Genomic DNA, 9,902 nt, shown 5'->3' with positions numbered 1-9,902 from the left:
CATCGTCAGGGCCAAGCAATTTTTAATACATGAGATTCAAAACTCTACAATGCAATGAGGAGAAAAGGAAATTGAAAATACATGAAGGTAATTTTGTTTTATATGAAATTTTACCATCAAAACTGGTATTCAACCTACGGATACATCCGTAATATTGCCAATAGAAGTTTGTATCGTAGTTAGTGAATATAGTCATAGCTGGGTCTATTCTTAAATTAGAATCCTACTTATAATTGTTCTGTGTCAGTAAGCAGGGCCGGTTTTTCACAAAGTGGGGCCCTGAGCAAAACTAAATGAGGGGCCCCAAAATAAAATTTTCTGAACAGTCACAGTCAGTAAGAGGCTCCTCTAGCCCTGCACAATAATAACACTTTGTAGTTACACCCAGTAGTAGGTAAGTATCTGTAATATGGGACTGTAGGAGAATTGTATAGGACAGTGATGGCGAACCTTTTGGAGACAGAGTGCCCAAACTACAACCACAATCCACTTATTTTCCCGTGAAGTGCCAACATGGCATTTTTTTTATCAACTCTTTATTTTTGTATTTTTTCAATAGAAACAAAAATATACATCGAAATGCAGAAAAAATACATAAAAGAACCGAGGGGAGTACAGCATTCCACAATAGCAGAACATAGTAAACAAGAAGAGAAAGAACAAAAAAAAGAAATCAAGTAACAACCGTCACATATAATAAGTATTTCTTATAGCACAGCATAAATATGATAGCATCCCAAGTAGTGTAATTACTCATTAACATCAGGAAATCAATCTAGCGTTATATGCGTCCCATTGAGTCCAGGTCTTTTCGAATTTATCACAAGTGTGACGAAGCACAGCGGTAATATATTCCATTGATCGGAGATCACGAAGTCGTGCATATAATTCCAACAATGATGGAGGGGCGGACCGTCTCCAATTCAATGATATTAAACACTTTGCTGCCGTAACTATATGTAGGAACAACCTGGCACTCGGACCCCTAAAAGAGCTGGGATATAGATTGAGTATATAGATTTCAGGGTCCAGCGGGACTTGCACATTGAGGATCCCCCCAATAAGGGACCTGACTTCCAGCCAAAAATGAATCAGGGCAGGGCAACTCCAAAAGATATGGAAGAGTGTAGCGTCAGGCCCTCCACACCTCCAGCATAAATTAGGAACTGACGGGTAAAATCTATGTAAGAGCTCAGGGGTGCGGTACCAATTTAATAAAATTTTTAGTTGGTTCTCCTTATAGAGAGTGCAGATAGACGTTTGTCGTGCTCTCGCCCAGATATTCTGCCACTGGTCAGGGGTAAAACGTTTACCCAACCATGTTTCCCACCTATTCATATAGGGATGTGATATATTTGTCCGCTCATTGAGAATGGAGTACAGGCTGGAGATCAAGCCCTTTGTAGAAGGACCTTCCGCGCAAATCACTTCGAATGGGGTAGGTCTGGGGGTAGGTTCGGCCCCCAGAACAGATGAAATAAAATGTTTAATCTGTTGATAGGTAAAATCCACACCCACCAAGCAAGGATGTTTGTCAATTAGCGCCCTTAATGGGAGTATCTTGCGTGTAAGGGGATCTAACAGGGTCCGTATTTGAAAGGTGCCTGCCTGCACCCAAGGTCTGTAACTGCTAGTGAGACTATCTGGAAGATGTGATGTAAAAAGTATTGGGGTAAGCAACGACTGCATAGAAGCCAACTGAAAACGTACCCTACATCTGTACCAAATATCACGGGTAAACTGCATAGGGCCTAATAGTGTTGGCACCAAGCCTACTGGTGGAGGGCCCCATATCAACACAGCTGGGTGTAACGGGGCAAACCATAGTTTCTCAAGTTCGGTCCATCGGCTATATGCACACCTTGTTGACCAGGAGGCGATGTGACGGAGATGGGTCGCTAGATAATAAAGTTTAATATCAGGGAGGGCTAATCCTCCGTTGGTGACCCCCGCCGTCAACACCGTTTTAGAGATCCTGTGACTCCTGCCCCCCCACACAAACCCCAGACACATAGACTGTAACCTGCCCAGGACTGCCATTGGGACCGCTACCGGAAGAGTCTCAAACAGATATAAGAGCTTTGGCAAGATAGACATCTTAATAGCCGCTATACGTCCCAGTAATGATATATGTATAGACTGCCACTTAGTTAAGAGGTCCTGGATTTCTTTAATCATTGGTGGGAAGTTAGCTGCGTATAGAGTCTTATAGGATTGAGTTATTCGGACTCCTAAATACCTCAGTGATTTTGTTTGCCACGTGTATTTGAATGAGCCCCTAAGGGCCGCCAGCTCGTCTGGGGGGACATTTATAGGGAGGGCCTCGGTCTTGTGACTGTTAATCTTATATCCAGAGAGGTGACTATACACATTCAATATTTTATGAAGATTTGGGAGACTTATTATAGGATTTGTAAGCGTAAGAAGTACATCATCAGCGAAGAGGGAGATCTTGAATTGTTTGTCCCTGACTCTTATCCCCGTCACATCCACTGATGCTCGAATGTACGCTGCCAAGGGCTCAATGCTCAGCGCATATAACAGGGGGGAGAGAGGGCATCCCTGTCTGGTGCCATTGCGGATATGAAAAAAACGGGAATTTGCATGAGGAAGGCGTATCGCTGCGCTAGGGATAGAGTATAGCCCCTGCAGGGCTTGCAGGAATGGGCCCCTCATACCAAACTGCCGTAAAGTCGCCATCATAAATCCCCAGTCCAGGCGATCAAACGCCTTTTCTGCGTCTAGACTAAGAAGAAGAGCACTTCCATCCGTTTTCCTAATGACCTCCAGCAAGTCAGCTAATCTCCTGGTATTGTCTCCCGCTTGCCTGTAGCGTACAAAGCCCACCTGATCTTTATGTATTAACTGCGGGAGCCAGTCCCCCAACCTATTCGCCAGTATTTTAGTATAAATCTTCAGGTCGGAGTTCAATAAGGATATAGGACGGTAGCTGGTACAATCTAGGGAATCTTTTCCTGGTTTCGGAATCACCGTTATAAAGGATCTTAGCATAGCCTCAGGGAGTGGGGTGCCAGTCATAAAAGCATTAAACAATTTAACCATATAGGGGGTCAGGATATCTAAGTATGTTTTAAAATAAGCGTATGGGAGGCCATCAGGGCCTGGGGATTTCCCATTCGGAAGTTCCTTCACCACTTCTCGTAGTTCCTCCTCTGAGATTTCTTGGTTCAATGCGTCCAAAGCAGTGGAGGATAGTTTAGGGAGACTACAATCATTAAGATACTGTTCCAAGGTCATCCCTTGGGCTTGTGAGCATGAGGGAGGACGGACAGGAAGATTGTAAAGGTCACGATAATATAATTCAAATATCTGTGCTATCTTCTCTGGATTGTAATGGACAGTTCCTGTACCATCCCTGAGGCTATGTGGGTTAGATGCCGCCGTCCTATCCTGGAGTTGGCGAGCTAGCAGCGTGTGTGCCCTATTACCGTACTCGTAAAAGCGCTGACGAGAGTATCGGAGCAACTTTTCTGCCCCCACCAAATCTATTTCCCGAAGTTGAGCCCGAGTAGCTAAAACCTTTTGTAAAACTGTAAGTGAAGGGCGAGTCACTAATTTGCTTTCTAAGTCTCTAAGTTCCTTCACACACTGCTGTCGCACCGCCTCCACCACCTTCTTTTTATAGGCCGCCTGAGATATGGCATACCCACAATACTTTATGCGCTTCCCACAATACAGGCAATGAAGGGGCCGACGGGGAGTTATCTGCAAAATACTGAATTAGAGAGGTACGTAGCGCCTCCTTTGTGATTTTATGAGACAAGAGTGTCTCGTTAAGTCTCCAATGGAGGGGACGAGGTGGGGGATTTACAAATGACAGTTCGACCGTAACCGGAGCATGGTCCGACCAGGTAATTAACCCTATGTCTGCAGAATGTAAAGTTCGGAGCACCGAGACATCTCCGAGAAAGAAATCTATACGTGTATGTGTCTTATGTGGGGGCGAATAAAAGGAATATCCCCGAGCTGTAGGGTTATCTACCCGCCATAAATCAAAAAGATTATTTCTGCGAACCAATTTCCTGAAGCCTAATGAGAGCCTACTTTGCTGTTGCGATGGGGGGGTATCCTGTATGGACATGCGATCTCGAACCTCAGAAAATATAACATTAAAATCTCCTCCTATCAATGATGGCACCGACCGATATTGGGCTAAATGAGAGAGAACCCTTGATAAAAATCCCAATTGTCCGGAGTTCGGGGAGTATATATTACATAAAACAAGCTGGCGTCCCCCAAGGGCTCCCCTCAGAATAATAAACCGTCCTTCTGGGTCTGAGTAAGTGTCCTGTACCCGGAAAGAGCAGGAGCGGGATATCAGAATTGCCACCCCCGCCGTCTTTGTTGCTGCAGTAGCCTGAAAGCTCTGAGGATAGTCTCTCCTAATAAATCTAAATGATCCTGAAGCCGTCAGGTGGGTTTCCTGTAAGAACGCTATATCTGGTTTGAGTCTTTTCAGCTCCTGCAGCAACAACTGACGCTTGGAGTTAGAATTCAGCCCCTTGACATTTAAAGTAACAATCTTAACCATTTTTTACAATGTGTGGTTGAGTTAGGTGTGATCCTCAAGCATGGACGAGGTGCAGTGCAGAGAGTGCCAGGTTGTTTCCTACGCTCAGATGGCATCATATGATACATGTACATACTTAATGTGACATCAACAATATGAACAATCAACAGTACAGTGAAAATGAAAATTACAGTTCCAACAAAAACATTTTTGATTACATGCCTTAGACTACATGCAGGGCCTAAAATGCCCGACATGGAGTCCAAGAATCGGGTGACGCCTCCCGCTGTGCCAGAGTCCCGAATCCGGGACCAACACACAGGGAGGCCGACTAACCCAGTAGGGGGTGGCGTATCAGACATCAAACCTTCAACCCTCCAAAAAAAAAAAGAACCAACAGTTTGAAACCGACCACCTCGGGCCTGCCTTATTCACACAAAAAGGATACCATGGGTAGCAAACAGCTACCATCTTGCTGGTGGTCAAAACCACTAAGGCTCCTCACGAATCTTGTGACTCTTCGTCCTAGTTTCTGGGGCCTTTTGGTGTTGTGCGCAGGCGAGCAAAGGACGGAGAAGATCCAGATGGCTCCGGGGATCTCCTCTGTTGTTTCCTAGGGACATTGCGTTGCCAGGTTGGTGAAAGTGGTGGATCTTGTGTTGGTAATTTCCATTCCGGGATGACTGGTACCTGCAGGTCTAGGGAAGCGCAAAAGTCATTCAGATCCGCTGGTGAACGCAGTGTAGCTGTTCTGCCCTCTCTGCGGGCTGTCAAACTGAAGGGGAATCCCCATCTGTAGGGCAAATCAGCTTTCCGCAGAACCTCTAATAAGGGGCGCAAAGTTCTCCGGCGTTGCAGAGTGATCCATGAGAGATCTTGGAATAGTTGTACCTGGGCACCCTTAAAGTCAATATGAGGCCTATTACGTGCTTTAGCCATAATCTCTTCTTTCAATAGAAAGTCCGTAATGCAACAAATAATGTCCCTAGGACGTCCAGAAACTGGCTTTGGTCTAAGTTCCCTGTGGGCCCTATCCATTTTAACAGGATCACCTGGATTTCTTCCCAATATGGTGGAGAACAGGAGATTAAGAACCTCCGGAACATTTTCAACGTTCTGCGACTCCGGGATACCCCGAACCCTGATGTTGTTCCTGCGACCTCGATTATCGAGATCCTCTATATGCAACTGGAGGTCTTGTATTTTCTCAGATTGCTCCAGAAGACGAGAATGGAGAGCATTAACAACTTTTCTGGAAGATGCGTGGTCATCTTCTAGCTGATCGACCCTATTAGCCACTGCGGTTAGATCCTGGCGCATTTCAGCTATGGCTGACCGACAGGTGTCTTTAACTTCAAGTATCAACGCCTGAAAGTCTTGTTTCGTAGGTAACTGATGCACATGGGACCACCAATCCGCTGGCGGAGGCCGCGGTGGACCTGACAATGAAGATTGATGCGACTCTGGGGATTCTGGGGACCAGTCTCCAGGGCCCGATTGGGGCCTTAGCATAGGGGGTGTATTAGAATAGTCCATGTCCTCCTGCTCCCTGTTAGGAGATCTCTGTGTTTGGCAGTATTGTGGCCCCTGAGAGGGGGGGGATGAAGCAGCAGGTGATGTGGCCTGATGACTGGGGCTCGGCTGGAGACACTCAGCTCCCGCTGGTGTAGGTAAATCTATGAGCAGGGGGAGCACTGCTTTATATCCCCCCTCAGCTGTAGAGAGAGGGTTCTGGGCAGGTGTGTGTACCTCTATAGGGCTGCTTGCCCGCTGTGCTCCCACGCGTGTCTTCTCCCTCTGAGCGCCGGGCTGCAGGGCTGCTGTGCCTGCTGTAGGCGGTCCCTGCACAGCAAGAGGCGCCAGGCTCTCCGCGCTCGGTGCCATCTTGGGACCGGCGCGTGTCTCCCGGACCACAAAGTCGTCCAGGGTTCGGGGAGTTGAGGCGCCTGCCCGGTCTGGGGAGACTCCCTGTGCCTTAGCGCAGCGGCGATTCCCCATAACAAGCCGATCCAGGCTGATTTCAGGTGCTGGGGTAGCTTTATTTAGGCCCGGGTGGACGGAGCTGCTGGCTCAGACGTCTGTCTCGGCTGGCATCCGGACACGCCCCCCCAACATGGCATTTTAAGCAGTAACTTATTGCTTCCTGTTCTTCCACATCTTTCAATTGCATCGCCCCCCTGAGGCCACCAATACAGTTTAAAGAAGGAGAGCAAATTCAGACTCTCGTTGTAGCTACTTTCCAGGGTCTCTCTGTAGAGCAAAAATGGTTGGTCCAGCAGGATGAACTCCAAAGATATTGCAGTCCTGTCAACATCTTCTCACTTTTCCCGCAGTTCCTAACAGCCAATGAAGTGTTGCTTTAAAATAGCGCTGAGAGCAGCATCTCTTAAGTTGCCTGGGGCTTGGTGGATTTGGTCCTATTTGGTGAACTCTGTCCTGAGTTGTCTGAGTGCCCACAGAAATGGCACCGAGTGCCACCTCTGGCACCCGTGCCATTGGTTCGCCACCACTGGTATAGGAGATAGACAGATGATAGAGAGATTGAAGATGCATATGAAAAATGATATAGATTTATAGATGCAGAAATATAAAGTAGATTATATATATATAGCTAGATAGATAGATGATTAATAGATATACAACAAGCTAGACAGATAAATGGTTAGATAGACAAATTATAATAGATTCATAACTAGACAGATAGAGGATAGATATATAGACAGGAGATAGATGATAAGCATCTTCAGCCGGGCATTCAATCAAGTGGTATTAGAAGAGCAATACATCTTCTGCCCGAAAAGTCCACATGCAGGGGGCCCTTTAGGACAAGGGGCCCTGGGCAAATGCCCAGTTTGCTACCCCCTAACGCCGACCATGTCAGTAAGTGATATTATATCACTAGGATCCTTAGAATGAAGGGTATAATAGGGATATGTGACTACTTTTTGGAAGGAATTCCTGATCTCAGGATGGATGAGGGTCCCAGAGGTGAGATTAACATATATCAGATATTATATTCTGTGGTATTCCCACAAATTATCCAGGGAGAAACACACCATTAATCAACAACAAATGAAACAAGCACACACAGACCTGGACACAACACTGTTAGCTGTAGCCACATGACTATGAGGGAGACTTATCATCTATTCATCATACGCCAGCACATGAGCGCCAGCGTATGATGGAATACACTGCGTCAACGCGGGATACATCAAGAGGCGTAGGGTGATGCCACACGTGGCTTTTTTGGTCCATTTTTAAGCGTGCGTTTTCAGTCCGTTTAAAAAAGCATGCGTTTTTAAAATGCATCCATTTTTTACCGTTTACCATGCGTTTGGCTGCTTTGAACCTGTTAAGATAAAAAGGTTCTAAGCAGCCAAACGCATGGCAAACGGTTAAAATCAGATGCGTTTAAAAACCACAGACTGAAAACGCACGCTTAAAAATGGACCAAAAACGCCACATGTGGCATCACCCTTAGGCCCCCTAATGTATTCGATGTGATGGCCGCTAGGTCCTACCTGGCATAGAAATACGCACAGCAAGTAAACCTCCAGGAATAGGGGCAGGAATGCCCTGTGCCGGCCCAGTCCCCATCAGTCATGCCCCCATTTTAAACCCCTTTGGCGTGGAGATAATGTAACAACTATGTAATATGTACAAAATATGGATTAAAGTATGATGCTAAATCATGAAGATTTTTAAAACTAAAACTTTACGCAACACAATAGGGCACATTTATCATGCGCTGGCATAATGGTGCCCCCGCCCACCGCATTTAACAGGCGGTTCTCTATTCTACACCATGCTCAGCCTCCATGTAATCAGAGTATACTGATCACTTCTGTACTTGTGTGCAAACAGACATAACCAGCAGCGCCATCTAGAGGCTACTGACAATAATACAGTTATCTAGTTATCTGTAAAAAGAAAATATCCATACATTTTTTTAGGGGGACTGGGGGAACAATAAGAGGGGGAGCTCCAACCACCATATGAGGGGGAGCTGGGAGCATGATATGAGGGTTGAGCTGGGAGCACCATAGTAGAGGGAGCTGGGAGCAGCATATAAGGGGGAGCTGGGAGCACCATATAAGGGGGAGCAGCACGATACGAGCTTGAGCTGGGAGCACCATACGAGGCGGAGCTGGGCACACAATAATAATTCTTTATTTATATAGCGCACACAGATTATGCAATAAGGGGGAGATGGGTGCACAATAAGGGGGAGATGGGAGCACAACATGAAGGGGTGTTGGGAACATGATATGCAGGGGAAATGGGAGCACGATATGAGGGGGAGCTGGGAGCACTATAAGTGGAGGAGCTGGGAGCACCATACAAAGGGGAGATGGGTGCAGAATAAGGGGGAGATGGGAGCACTATATGAGGGGGAGCTGGGAGCACTGTATGAGGGGGAGCTGGAATCACAATATGAGGGAGCTGGGAGCACCATATGAGGGGAAGCTGGGAGCACTGTAAGGGGGATCTGGGAGCACAACATGAAGGGGAGTTGGGAACACGATATGAGGGGGAAATGGGAGCACTATATGTGGGGGAGATGGTAGCACGATAAGGGTGAGCATGATACAAGCTTGAGCTGGGAGCACCATACGAAATGGAGATGGGCGCACAATAAGGGGGAGCTGGGAGCAGCATATGAGGGGGAGCTGGGAGCAGCATATGAGGGGGAGCTGGGAGCACCATATGAGGGAGCTGGGAGCACCATATGAGGGGGGGCTGGGAGCACTATAAGGGGAGCTGGGAGCACTATATTTGAGGGGAACTGGGAGCACGATACGAGGTTGAGCTGGGAGCACCATATGAGGGGTAGCGGGGACCACTATAAGGGGAAGCTGGGAGTTTGATATGAGGTGAAGCTGGGAGCACAATATGAGGTGAAGCTGGGAGCACAATATGAGGTGACGCTGGGAGCACAATGTTAGGGAGAGCTGGGAGCACAATGTTAGGGGGAGCTGGGAGCGAAATATATGGGGGAGCTGGGAGCACAATATCTGTGGGAACTGAGAGCACGATATGAGGAGAAGTTGGGAGCACAATGTAAGGGGGAGCTGGGAGCACAATTTGAGGGGGAGTTGGGAGTACGATATGAGGGGGAGCTGGGAGCACGATACAAGCTTGAGCTGGGAGCACCATATGAGGGTGAGATGGGCGCACAATAAAGGGGAGCTGGGAGCACCATATGAGGGGGAGCTGAGAGCTCTATAAGGGGGATCTGGGAGCACAACATGAAGGGGAGATGGGAACATGATATGAGGTGGAGCTGGGAGCACGATACAAGCTTGAGCTGGGAGCACCATATGAGGGGGAGATGGGCGCACAATAAGGGGGAGCTGGGAGCACGATA

Source organism: Engystomops pustulosus, chromosome 4 (genome assembly GCF_040894005.1).
Source record: "Engystomops pustulosus chromosome 4, aEngPut4.maternal, whole genome shotgun sequence".
NCBI classification, from domain to species: Eukaryota; Metazoa; Chordata; class Amphibia; order Anura; family Leptodactylidae; genus Engystomops; species Engystomops pustulosus.
Note: the sequence above shows the minus strand (reverse complement) of the source record.